The sequence below is a fragment of the Molossus molossus genome, unplaced genomic scaffold (assembly GCF_014108415.1).
Source record: "Molossus molossus isolate mMolMol1 unplaced genomic scaffold, mMolMol1.p scaffold_m16_p_8, whole genome shotgun sequence".
NCBI classification, from domain to species: Eukaryota; Metazoa; Chordata; class Mammalia; order Chiroptera; family Molossidae; genus Molossus; species Molossus molossus.
Window position 1 is genome coordinate 48090750 of NW_023425402.1, and position 14418 is coordinate 48105167.

General features: G+C 42.5%; 1 protein-coding gene across 5 annotated transcripts in view; it reads left to right on the top strand.

Annotated features, from left to right (window-relative positions):
* The window catches only part of SCML4 (Scm polycomb group protein like 4), a 94709-nt gene that overhangs the window by 43786 nt on the left and 36505 nt on the right, over positions 1 to 14418 (top strand). The gene's annotated exons all lie outside the window — the stretch shown is intronic.

Below are 14418 nucleotides of genomic sequence, written 5' to 3' on the forward strand. Positions count from 1 at the left end.
AGACAGCTCCCTAAGGGCTCGAGGAGAATGGCCGAGCCGGATGCCAGTCTGCATGAAGTTCCAACCCACTCGTGACATGAGAAAAATAAGAGCCATTTGAAAGGCTTCATAAAACTAAAACAATTCCATTGAAAGGATTAGCCTTTATTCTGAACTATCTGCTTCCTATTATTTTGGTGTTAAACTTTATTTATTTTATCTTATTAAGTGTTGTATCTTGTCAGGATTTGCTGATTTTTAAGAAGTCCTATTTGGCAAAATGAAGTTGGCACACTATGAGGTCTCTTCAGTTTTATTTTGACAATTTCTTAGACCCTGAAGCCCCATTTACCATTATTAACAGAAGAGTTTTAATTGTGGAGAAGCCAGCAAGGAAACTGTACAGTCTCATTCCATTTGCCAAATAACCGCTAATTTGGCAATTTTAACAATCTGGGACACAGTCGGGGAGCCAGAAGTTGCTTAAAAATGCTGAGCAAGCAGAATAAGATATTACTTGGTTTACTCTTACAGATCTCGTATTTTACGACAAAGGAAATGCTTTTGAGCCCTCCCTCAGAGTACCTTTATTGTAGACACGTCTTACAAGCTTGATTATAGCAGTTTATTAACAGCCTTAGATTTAAAGACGAAGATATTTGGGGGGAGAAGACTGCATACACAGCTGGACCCTGAGGGGATAATAATAATTATCTCATAATTCTATGATAATAGATTAATAGTATAGAACAATAAAATATGCAATATTAATCTTATAAAATAATAAATAACATAATTTTGTCACATCAATAATAACGTTATAATATATTTATATTAACAATATTATCATAATAAAATAAGTGTTTGAGGCTTTGGCAGACTCATCCCCAGGAGGTTCTGAGAACATCTGGTTGTGCTGAGTGTATGAAGGTCTATGCTGGCTGATGTCTGTCACTTTTTGCTTGGTGCTGTCCCCAGCTGCTCTGTCAATCACTGCTCTGTGTTCTTACACAGGTGGAAACTCTAGTCCAAGGAAGGAACAAGCTTCTCCTTTAAGACTAATAACACAGGTGGTGACATTTAACCCCTTCTCTGAGTCTTGAGAATAACACGAGTGAATTACAGGCAGAAAAGGGAAAGTTCAACTGGCGGTCAGAAGTCAGTTCTCCAGAGTTCACAGGTCGTGCCTCCTCCCAGGGTCCATCTGGCCACCTCTCGCTCGGCCCTGGCCGACAGCCACGTTGCTGGGACATGCACTGCTGTGAGCATCGTTTAGGGCCTCGCTGCCTCCCGGCCCAAGTCAAAGGAAGCAAACACCTCTGAAGGTTAATTTTCTCTGAAGAGCTGTTCTCTAACTGCCATCAAAGCTTCATCTTCGTTAAACAGAACCTTTACATCTCGTTTGCAGCATCTGCTATTGCTTTAGGTCCTTCCTTCAGAGACTCCTCAAGGCCAATAGGTAGATTCCATGACTAAAAAGATCATCAAAGTCTTCTTAAAGAGATAAAGAGAGAAGGTCTGCACCAAGGAGAAACCCCAACTTCCATCCTGTAGACACAGATGACTCAATGTCTCCACATACTGGGATTTTTAGTTTCTGTGTCTATGATTGGAATTCCAATAAAAGAAGAGGAAAAAGTATGAGAGTTTTAAAATAGCCGTTTGTCTCCAATACATAAGAATAATTAATACTAATAGCAAGAATAGGTAACCTTTATTGTTTGTGGCTCTGGGCTAAAGAATTTTGTGTGTATTTCCTTACTTGATCCTTGACAGTCTAATAGTGAGGGGAGTCAGAAAAACTGCAGGGATTAGGAATGAATCAACCAACCCCTACAGCCTGAGGCCACTCTCTGCTCTCTATAATCTCTTTGGCTTACTGGTCAGAATAGTAATTATGCTTCCTGATTCAAAAAAGAGTAAGTTATGTTCTATCTGCTCTGTTTGATGAGTTAAGAAAAGTGTAACATGTTCTAGAAAGAATTTCATCCCTGAAATATTAAAAACAAATGGTGAAAATGTTCTAAAGTATTGGTAATTGTATTATTCAGGATAGAAATCAGCTGCTGTAATGGTGGCTTAAAGATGATATAAGTTAACCACTTCTCTTTCACATTAAAGTCAGGGAAGGCCGTCTAGTGTTGAAATGATGGCTTGATGGAGCTGGGGACCCAGGCATCTTCTATATTATTGCTCTGCTATCTTAACACAAAGTCCCTACTTCATGCTCTTAAATGGCTCCTCTAGTTCCCACTATCCCACTGGTCCAGCCAGCAGAATGGGGACAGAGCTAGTGGAGGCACGTCTTTCCCCTTTAAGGGCCCAGCCCTCAAGGTTGTATACACCCCTTACACTTGCATCTCATTGGCCAGAACTTAGTTACTTGGCCTCACTTAGCTCCAAGGAAGATGGGAAAATGTATTGCTGAGTGACCAGGTGATGAGCTAAAATCCAGCAATTCAATTATTAAAGGAACAGGGAACATGAATATTTGGGAATAACCAACCAGTAGCCTCAGCTAAGTACTTAAAGGACCATCTTCTGTTTACTGGAAATTTTACTCTTAAAAAAGTAATTTTATAATAAATATGGGAAACATAACATTTTTTCCCCTTTTCTTATTGCCATCCTCCCACCCCAAAGTATTTACTCTTGTCACTGTGTAATATGAAGTCAAGTTCACAAAAGTCGCAAGAGAATGTTCAAACTTAAGAAGAAAGGGTTTTGTTTGTTTCAATACTTGTTTAAAGTTTCTTTCTAAAATGTGTTTTCATGAGAAATGTTGAATTGGCTTCAATTTTCTTTGATTATCCAGATCTTATATTGCCTTAAAATCATATATATGAACACTAAATGTAGCTTAATAGAAGGCAAGGGAAGAATGGATATCTAGCAACTTCCTGTGTCTATTTTCAAGATTCCCCTGTTAATGGTAGGTATGGAGTGTCATCTGTGGTCCATGGTGGAAAATAATGACACAGGCACCAGGCAGGGGACATTCCCTCTGGCTGAACAGTGTGCAGCACCGAGGGCAGGGACGGTCTCTCCTTTGGACTTCTGTTTTCCCAGCCCCCACCCCAGGACGGGAGCAGGGGTCAGGGCTGAGGCTCAGCAGTAGGTCAGGGCCAGTGGAATCTGGCAAATGTTTCCAGAATTCTGAGTGTAGCTCCCGTGCGCATGTTAGTTGATATTTTCATGAATGTTTATGAGTAAGACAAAGGTAAACAGTGAAGTCATATGTTGGAACTTCTTTCATCTGTCAAGGATGTAAGTGTTGTCTTTGCTGAATTGGATAATAGTTATGAACCAAAAAAAAAAAAAATCAGTTTTGTGTGCTATTTACAGTGTAATAGCTATAGATAGACACACTTTTAAGCTTAATCTGCGTTTTTAACATTTTTAAAAAATCAATAAAATAATAAATCCAGCCCTAATTTGTCGCATTTGCCAATTTCCAAGGTCTAAATATTTTCAACATGGTCAGTCTCAAGTCACCAGGGTGCAGTCTCTGAACATGATTTTGGGAAAAGGCGGGCAGGCACACACCTTGCCCCTGCATTTCCATATTTCCATACAGATGCAATAATGGAATAATTGGAAAATGATGAGTTTGAGTACCCATTATCTTTGTTTTTAACATACTTTAATTAATACTCTATGTATATATGTATTTGTTTGCGATCATGGCTGTGTTGAACAATCAACAGTCATCTCTGTGGACCGATACAAGCTGGCCGCAGCATCCTGTGCTCAGAGCTCTGTCGTGCACGGATGCCTGCAACCGGATGACCCCAGGCCTGCTGATACCAAGAACTTGGCCCCCTCGGCAGTGTCTGTAAGAAACCCAATCACACCACAAAGTCCTTGAAATGTGTGGTGTCTATTAAAGATTGTTGTGGTCACAGGACATAGTGGACAGGATTCCACTAAATAATTCTCACAGATAGATCTGGGTTTTTGAATTCCATTTTATCCAGTGATGGGTTTTTTCTTTCTTTTTTTTTTTTTTCTGAGAGTTTTCTTAATCTTTATTCTTCTTTAAAAAAAATTTATTTTATTTTTTATTGATTTTAGAGAGAGAGGAAGGGAGAAGGATAGAGAGATAGACACATCGATGAGAGAGAACATTGATCGGCCGCCTCCTGCATGCCCCCCACTGGGGATTGGGCCCACAACCTGGGCACGTGCGCTGACCAGGAATTGAACTGGCGACCTCTTGGTGCATGGCTCGATGCTCAACCACTGAGCCACACCAGCCAGGCCAGTGATGATTTTTTTTCTTTGTTTGTTTTCCTTTTTCTTCCTTCTTTCTCCAAATACCCATGGAGTACTGGCTTCATTGTCTCCTCCTCTGGCTTCTCTCTGTTGGGAGGAAAGGAACCCATTCTTCCCAGCCCACCTCAGGTGGAGCAGCAGCACCCCCCCTCCACCCCTCCACCCCTCCACCCCTGCTGCACTCACCAGTTTCAACACCTCTCAGGGTCCAGAGGAGAGTCTGAACTCAACACGGAGTTGGTGGGGAAAAGCTCCAGCATTCATGCCCTATCCCCTCCCTGTTTGCATCTCTGAAAGGCACAAGGCGCTGGACCATTCCCCTTCCACAGCCCAGCATCCCCTTCTGTCTTCATCATGATGCAGGCAGTATAATGTATTGGGATCATTTATTTTCCTAGGGAAGTTTGAATGCAAAGGTCTTTCAACTAGAATCTCAGATTTGATTGAAAGTCATGTTGCCCAAGCAGGTCTCAAGGTCAAGGGATACTGACCCCACCTCCCCTTGGGTGTTTAATCTCTCCCTTAACTGCCGGGAGAAAAAGGTATGAGTAGACCCAGAAACAGGCTGATTCCTAGGAATGAAATTAGGCCATTGGCTACAAACTTCTTGTTGGAGCTGATTTGCATTTCCATCAGGCAGGTTTTTAGACTAAAGTTTGAGGTTAAACACTGTAAGGTGTTCAGTTTTCCCTAACTCTGCTCCTCACAGCATCTCCTCCGAACCTTGGGGAGTTCCGTGTGAAGAAAGAGTGAGTCCGAGGGAGGCATCCCCGAGGAAAGCGATAGGCAGGGACGAGGGCAAAGCTGTCCTTATCAAACAGGCATGGGAGGGGAAAGAAGAGAGGGAGCACATGATTTTTAAAAAAAACTGGTATATTCGTTTCCTAGGGCTGCTGTAACAATAAAAGAACAGCCTGGGTGGCTTGGACAATAGAAATGTATTGTTGCACAGTTCTGGAGGCTAGAAATCTGAGATCACGTTTGTTGGCTGGGTTGGTTCCTTCCCAGGGCTCTGAGGGACAGTCTGTCCCAGGACTTTCCCCTCGCTTCTCGTGGCCTCAGGTGTTCTCGGCTCCATAGATGGTGCTTTCTCTGTCTCTTCCCATTGTCTTTCCTCTGCATGTCTGTCTCAGTGTCTAAAATTTCCCTTTTTATCATAACAACAATCATATTGGATCAAGGCCCATTTTAATGACCTCCGCTTAACTTGATCATCTGCAAACACCCTAATTCCAAAGAAGATCACACTCACAGGTACTGGCATTAGGACTTCAACATCTTTTTGGGAGACACATTTCAATCCGTAGCATTCAGTATAATAGTCTTTGATTTTAACGAGGTATTTAGTCCATTTATGTTGAAAGAAATTACTGGTAAATTTGGGTTTAAATCTATATCTTATTTTGTGTGTTTTGTTTGTCCCTCATTCTACGTTCCTTTTACCTGTCTTTTCTGCCTTCTTTTATATATATATTTTTTTTAATCCTCACCTGAGGACATTTTTCCATTTTTTGTTCAGATAGAGCGGGAGGGAGAGAGAGGAAGAGAGAGAGAGAGAAACATCAATGTGAAGGGACACATCGAGTGGCTGCCACCCTCACGACCAACCAGGGCCGGGGACAAACTGCAACCGAAGTACGTGCCCTTAGCGGGAACCGAACCCGGGTCTCTCTGTACCGCAGGCCGACGCTCCAACCGCTGAGCCAAACCGGCCAGGGCTCTTTCATATTTTTTAATTTAGTTGTTTTCCTACTCACTGAAAGTTAAGCACTCTATTTTCTATGGTATTATAGATTGCTCTAGAAAGTGCAGAATGCTTACTTACTAGGGTTTCATAAAGTTACCCTCACTGTTCCTTCTTCTTAGATAATAAAAGACCTTAGGGCAGTTTCATCCCCTTTCTCTCCCCACTTTGATACTATTGTCACACATTTTAATTCTCTTTGGCTTTTCTAATCCCTCAAGACATAATTATGTTTATATAGTCATTTTCATTTAGATTCACCTGTGTTTTTACCACTTAATATTTTTTTATTCTTTTTCTGCATATCAGACCTTCCACTTGGGATCCCTTTCCATCTGCCCAGAGCACATCTGCTAGAAGGCCCTTTGCTGTAGGTCCTCCGTGACAAGTTCTCTAGCCTTCCTTGCCTGGCACTATCTTCATTTTATTTTCATTTTTGGAAAAAAAATTTTTTTTTTTTTTCTGGGTGTAGAATTCTAGGTTGTCAGATATTTCCTTGCAGCACATTGAAGATGCTACATTTGTTAAAACTTCTTATATGTGCCCTGGCTGGTTTGGCTCAGAGGTTGGAGTGTCGGCCTGAGGACCAGAGAGTCTCAGGTTCAGATCTCGCTAGGGGCACATACCAAAAAATAAATAAAAACCTTATATTTACCATGTTTTTTAACCTCTTCTCCATAGTTTTTATGTATTTATCTCTATACTCGTTTGTGATCATTTCTCTGACCTGTCTTCCAGCTCACCAATTCTTTCCTTAGCAATGTTTTTATATGCCTTAAATCTGTCCATTTAGTTTTTAATTGTTATTGTATTTTTCATCTATAGAAGGTAAAATTTGTTTTTTTTAAGAATTTGCAATGTTATTTTTTTATAGTTTTCTATTCTCCAGAGACATTTTCAAGCTTGTCCTTAATACATAGTATCACAGTTGTTTTTATAATCTAAGTCTGATAATTGGGTTTTTTTTTTTTTTTTTTTTTTGCAATGTACTTTCATTACTATTCTTACTTTGATTCCTTGCTCCTTTGTGTGTTTGGGTATTTTGGACTGTAATTCATTGACCTTTGGGGAGGCTTTTTTGAGACCTTTCTCCAGAGATGATTTGTGTTTATCTGGGAACACTGCCAGATTGAGTAGTTTTTTAACTAAATTCACAGTCTGAAGTTTTCTTACTCATGTTCTGTGAATTTGGGTTGCAAATCTGTGTGAGATCTGGCTTGTGGCAATACCTTCTCGGGAATTTTGCATGCCCTCTCCTTCAGTTGGAGGACGATCTTTCTTATAGTGAGGTATGGGCAGGACAAGTTTACAGCTGGCTCTCCCTTATCCTGAGGTTCCAGCCCTTTGGGGGAGCCCTGGGCTCCACAGACATGTCCAAAGCCCAGATTTCACCTCTATTTTGGCCTGCTTATTCTTCATATATTGTCAACGCTTTGTACTTTTATTAATCTTGCATTTTATCTTATTGGTAGTTTTTTTTTTTTTTTCAATTATCTAAATAATCTAGTTTTCCACATTCCTAAGAACAGACTCCAAAGAAATTTAGGATGCCACATTCTTCTAAGCAACGTTCAAAGTACGATGGACACTGGTTTTGTGTCAAATTCTTTAATGTTTTCAAAAGTCGTCTAAGGCAAGGCACACACACATTATTGGCTGAAAACAAACTTGGAAACCAACAACGCTACCCCACTTAATGGCTTTGGAAGATGAAGCCCAGAGACAGTGAGTCCGTAGCTCAGAGTCCCACGTGAGCTGGCAGCAGACCAGGACGAGAACCCCATCTCGTCTCGGGGTCCTGTGTTCTCGCCACACTCCGCAGTACGTCAGGCAGTGTGAGCTGGTGACTGAAGTCACGCCAGCCCCCAGTGCCCAGGCGAGGAAATGTGGATGCCTCCTCCCTCCTGTCTTTACCTGGAAGATCTGCACAGAGCTTCTGTCCTGTTCTGAAGGCTCACTGCTTGGGTGCTGAGACAAGCCAGGATTAATGCTCCCCCAAGTTAACTAAACCAGCAACAAGTGAAATGCTAGGATTTCATTCATTTATTTTTTAAATCCTCACCTAGGGATATTTCTCTATTTATCTTCAAATAGAGTGGGAGGGAGAGAGAGAAACATCGACCTGAGAGGGACACATCTACTGGTTGCCTCCCACACGACCCCAACCAGGGCTGGGGACAACCTGAAACCGAGGTACGTGCCCTTGACTGGAATCGAACCTGTGACTCTGGTCTGCGGGCTGCTGTTCTAACCACTGAGCAAAACCAGCCAGGGCAATATTTAAAAACTAATGGAATAAAAATATACCAGGAAAACAAAGTGTATGTGAATGAATCTAGAAGATATCCTTGATTTTGTGCTTCCTCTTACCCATCACCTCCATCCCACCTGCCAAGTACATTCTGAATCCAATTCTTGCTGCTTCCATCACTTCCACCCTAGAGCAGTCCCTGGACCATGTGACAACCTTCTTATTAGTCTTCTCCACTTGCCTCCCCCCATTCATTCCCTTAGCTTTTAAAACAAAATCGGGGGTTGCATCTTTCCCTGTTTAAAGTTCTCTAATTGTTTTCACACCTCTTAGACTGAAATCCAGTCTCTTTAACCTGACTGTATTTATCTACTAGGGCAACAAAGTACCACAAACTGGGAGGCTTAAAACAACAGCTCTTGAGGCTAAAAGTTTGAAATCAAGGTGTAGGCAGGGCCATGCTCTCTCTGAAGGCTCTGGGGGAGGATCCTTCCTTCTTTCTTCCTAGTTTCTAGTGGTTGCGGACAAGCTTTGGTGTTCCTCGGCCGTGACACAGCCCTCCAGCCTCTGCCTCCATTGTCATGTGGCATCCTCCCTTTGTGTCTGATTTGTGTCCAAATTGACATCTTTTCACAAGGACACCAGTCATTGGCATTAGGGCCAATCCTAATCCAGTATGACCTCATTTTAACTTGATTATGTCTGCAAAGCAAGTCACATTCACAGGTACCAAGGGTTAGGATTTGAACATAACTGTTTTTAGGAGGACACAATGCAATGTATAACGCTGACTTAAAAAGCCCTCACAGTGGAGCCTGACTACCCACAATCCTCATCCTGCATTATTCTGCCTCTGGCTACAGTTCCATCCACACAACCTTTTGGTGCCTTGAAGAAGCCAAGCTTTAGGAGGTTTACAGAGGCCTCTCTGTCTGCCTGGAAAGTTCTTTCTCTGGTCACCATAGGCTCCCTCTTGCCATTCAGATCCTGATGTAAATGTCACCTCTGTAGAGGCCTATCCTGGTCACCTCATCCCTTTTTATCACATCATCATGTTTTACCATTCAGAGTAGTACTTAGAACTTGATAGTTTCATTGTGTGTTACATATTTTTTTCCTCCTACTACAATGGTAGCTTGTTGAGAACAGGGACCTTATCTTTACTGTTCACAACTGCAGCCTGTGCAACTAGAACAGTCCTGGGTCAGAGGAGGTGCTCAATATTTATTTGTTGAATAAACAACTGCCTCATGGAATTTGTGTGTGGTTTTTTGTTGTTGTTTTTTTCCTTTTTAGACTTAGCTTAATAATGCGACTTGGAAAGGACAGCTGCTGCTTTAGCAATACTTAGGGATCTTTGCAAGATGTGTCAGGAGCATTTCTCAGAGAGGATCATCTGCAAGGTGTGAGGGAGGAGGGTGGGTTTGCAGAGGTTTGTTAAGATATGATCCCAGGTGACAAGGGTAGAAAATGCAGACAGGTCCTAGGAGAGATGAGCAATTTTCCCCTCCTACATGGCTGCATCAGTAAGAAACTTGGAACTCATTTGCATTTCTGAAATTTTTCATAACAAGAATACTAATGGCAATCATGATAATAAACATTTATTGAGTTCTCATTTTGCCTTATCTATATGCTTAATGTTTACCTTTAATTCTTGCCACTTCCCTGTGAGGGGCTATTATTATCCTTACCTTACAGATGAGGTAAGACAAGCTCCAGTAGCTGAAGTAACAAGACTATGGACAGGCTTAGTGGGTGCCGAGCTGGACTTCAACCCAGGTCCAGAAGCAGTGTCCGCTGCCACCTCAAACTCTTTACATTTTGCTTTGTCGGCTCGTCCTGTGCTGATGCACAGGCAGCCTCTGTGTGTCTTCATGCCCCTCCCAGCACAGTATCCTCTGATTTCCAACCTTTTGTCAACCTCTCAGTTACTGTTTGGTTAGTACTTCTGTCCTGGCCACACTTGCATATTTCTAGAAAAATACTTGAATGTTACATCAACTGACCCCCTCTCCTTTAGTGTCCCCTGGCCACACATCTTAGTTTGCAAACAGATCCCCTCCCAACTCTTTCCAGTGATTCTCTAGAAAATGTCTTAGAGAAGGTCTTCTCCTTGAAGACAACTGGAGAAAGAAACTCTCCAGGCCCTTATTTTGGATCTGTAAATGGAAAAGCAAGATGAGCTGACCCCAGGTCCCCAGCCCCCTTGGTGGAGACTCCACTCCTCTGCTTCTTCCCCTCTGCATCAGTGTTCCCTCTGACACTTCCACAGAAGCACAGCCCCTGCCGCCCCTGGCGACCACACTGTGGAGGAGGAGTTGCAAACTTGGTGTGTTTTTTTTAATTGATTTTTTTAGAGAGAGAGAGAAAAACATTGATTTGTTGTTCCACTTATTTATGCCTTCATTGGTTGCTTCTTGTATGTGCCCTGACCAGGGATCGAACCCACAACCTTAGTGTATAGGGGCGACACTCCAACCAGTCTGCCAGGGCCCGCAGGCATATTTGAGGTTATTGAATTGCAGGTGAAGGTCCCAACAGGGTATTGGTTTTGCAGGCCAAGGATCAATTCTTATATGTCAGAGCAAGGCGTCCTGGGCAGCAAACCTTCTTCCATTTTATGCTGCTGAGAAAGACGCCTCTTCTGCCTACTTCCTCCCCATTTTGCCCAGTTTATTCTGCCAGATCCTGTTTTTAATATTTCAAAAATAAACTATATTTGGTAATGCTTTTAGATTTAGAGAACAGTTGCAACAATAGAGAGTTCTCATATACCCACACCTAATAGCTCCTACTTACCATCATAGTTACTGCGGTACATTTGTCACTACCGAGCCATTAATAATACATTATTAGTAATAATGTCCATATTTTGTTCAGATGCTTTCATTCTTTCCTATCCCATTCTAGGATCCATCCAGGATACCACGTCACATCTAGTCACTGTGTCTTCTTAGGCTCCCTGGGCTATGAAAGTTTCTTACACTTTCCTTGGTTTTGATGATGTTGGCAGCTTTGAGGAGTATTGGTCAAGTCTTTTGTAAAATTTTCTACAAGTTGGGTTGGTTGATGTTTTTCTCATGATTAGACTGGGGTTATGGGTTTGGGGGAAGAAGATCCCACAGATAAGTTGTCATTCCCGTCATGTTATTTCAAGGATACGTACTGCTGATGGCTGATCACTGTGGATGGTGACCTTGATCACCTGGCTAAGGTGATGTTTGACAAGTTTCTCTACTATAAAGTTACTCTCACTCCCCACCCCCCATTTTCATACTGTCCTCATCGGAAGGAAGTTACTATGTGCAACCCACACTTAAGGTGTGGGGAGTGGTGCTCTGCAATTAAATTATTTGGAATTTTTATGCATAGTAGATTTTCTGTTCTGGACAATATATTTACTTGGTCAGTCATTCATTTATGTCAATATGGAGTCATGGATATTTATTGTACTCTAAATTATAGTCCATTACTACATTCTTTTTTTATTGCTCATATTGCTCTAGCGTTGGCCATTGAAAGCTCTGTCAGTAGATGCCTGTGTCCCTATGACCTACCCCCATCACTGTGTGTGTCTTTGTTTAGCATTATCTTACTTTTTGTTGCAACAAGGTACTCCAGGCTTATCTTATATACTCCCTGCCCCAGTCCTGGAATCAGCCATTTCTCCAAAAAGCTCTGGTTCTTTTTGTTGAAGAATAGTATCAGAAACCAACATAGGAGCATTCTTTTTTATTTTATGCATTTAAAAAGAAATGAACCATTTTGTTTTTAAAAACCAAGCAATGACAAAGACACATGCCTCAACAGAGAGTAGCGTGGATGGGTGGGGCACCAGGGAGCTCCTCATTCCATGCGTGGGAGAGGCACGGACAGACCGGTCCCCAAATCACAGCAAAGCCCGTTCCCAGCAGTGGCCACATACCTGTTTTAGGAGCTTTCTAAGATCATGGGTGACTCCCTTTTCTAGGCTAGGTTATGTTTGATTCTTTATATTAAGCAATAAGGTAGAAATTTCAGAATGCTAAGTCAAAGGGTATTCCTACTGATGATTTATTCTCTTACTAAAAGGATTTTTTAAGTCATATACCATCCACAGTTACATGAGATTTTTTTATTTGTTCAAACGTCCCAACAGTTGTGTTACAGGTTGAATGAATACAGACAGTTTTCCCTGCAACTGATTGAATTATTCTAGTCCCTTTAGTTGCTTCACCTGAAAGAAATGATGGGCAGAGGGTAATAGAGAAACATCGATGTGAGACACATCCACTGGTTGCCACCCACACGACCCCAACTGGGCGGGGGCAAACTGCAATCGAGGTAATGCCCTTAGCGGGAACTGAACCCAGGACTCTCTGGTTCATGGGCCAACGCTCTAACCACTGAGCAAAACCAGCCAGAACGTCTTTGACTCCTTTCTCACACACACCATCTAGTGTGTTGGTAAGTGCTGCTGGTTCCACCTTTAAAACCTATGCAGAATCTGTCTGCTTCTCTTCACCTCCACGGCATCATCCTGATCCTACTATTGTCTCTAGTCATCACTCTAGATTAGTGATCCTCTCACCTTTGCCCCTTTCATCTCTTCTCAGCACAATCGTCAGAAAGATTGTTCAAGTGTCACTTTAGATCCTGTAGTTTCTCTACTCAAAACAGCTAAGAGTAAAAGTAAAAAAACTTAACAGTGCCCTGCAAAGCCCTGTGGCTTTATTATCTCTTCAATCTCACTCTGACCTCCTTGCAGCTGCACAAACACTCCATGCAAGCTCCTGCCTCAGGACCTTTGCACTTCAGATTCTCATTCACTGGAATGTTCTCCCCATAGACACCGGTGCTACTTGCTCCCTCCTCTCCTTCAAATTTTTGTGCAGGGTCACCCAGGAATTGCCTTAACTACGCTATTTTAGAATTTCGACCAAAAGTATGACTCCTCAATTGTACATCCTGTGCCCCTTCCCTCTTTATGCTCATCCTCAGCACTTACCACCCTCTAATGTACACATCACTTATTTATTTTGTGTATGGCCTCTCTCCCCCTACATAGAATGTCAGTTCCATGAAGGCAAAGATTTTTCATCTGCTTTGTTCCCTGTCATATGCCCAGAAACTAAAAGAGTGTTCAGCTTGCAACAGGCACTCAATACATACTTGTTGAATGAATGTAGAATGGTTGCAGAACTACAAGTAGGAATACTATGTCTCCATGACTGTTATTATTATTAAATCCTTAAAATCCAGGAAGCAAGTTAGGATATGGATGAGAACTAACAACACAATGTGCACCCTTGTGACTCAAAGTGTGGTCCGTGGACTAGCAGTATCAATACTACCTGGGAGCTTGTTAGCAATGCAGAACCTCAGGCCTGACCCCCTGGGTCAGAATCTGCATTTTAATTAGACTCCCAGGTGAGTGATTGCACCTTAAGTTGGAGAGCACTCGTGTTGAGCCGTCTTCCTCAACCTTAACTGTGTATAGAAATAATCTGAGCAGCTTTAAAAACTCTGGTGCCTGGGTCCCGCTTCCAGAGATTGACTTAATTAGTTCGTAGTAGGGTGCAGGCTCAGGTGAGTAGTGAAGAGGTGAAGTGATTGACTTACTATTTTGGGGTAAAGAACTAAGATTAGAAACTTGTCTGTCAAACCATGGTATGAGGGTGACTTGCTGGTATTGACATCATCAACCAGTCACCTCCTTAATCCGTAACAGCGAATTTCAGCTCCCCATTCGTGATTTCAAGTGAGACCTTCAAGGTAGCTGCTTCTCGCTAGCAGAGAATGCACCTGCCCACACTCAGGCTGCCTTCGACAGTCTCTGCTGCGAGAAACAAACACCGAGCAGTATTAGCCCTTGGAGAAGAGCTGCGTGGTCTTCTCCAGAAGCACTCAGTGACCGCTGAGCAGACAGCTCAGCAGAGCGAGATGAGCTGCAGAGCCGGTCTCCGGGTGGCTACGGGAAAAACCCTGTCTACAGGATTCCAGGACACAGGGGCTCATGTGGGGACTGTCCCGCACCGTGCATCCTGCACTCGGAGGGCTTACAGGCTTCAACTATTCATCCTGTACATGCTCTCACTGGCTGACACAGCCATTTCTGGGGTGGCTCCACTGTAAGGGTGGGGTGCGAAGCTGATCTCTGAGTGTGACCCCAAACATGAATCTTGAA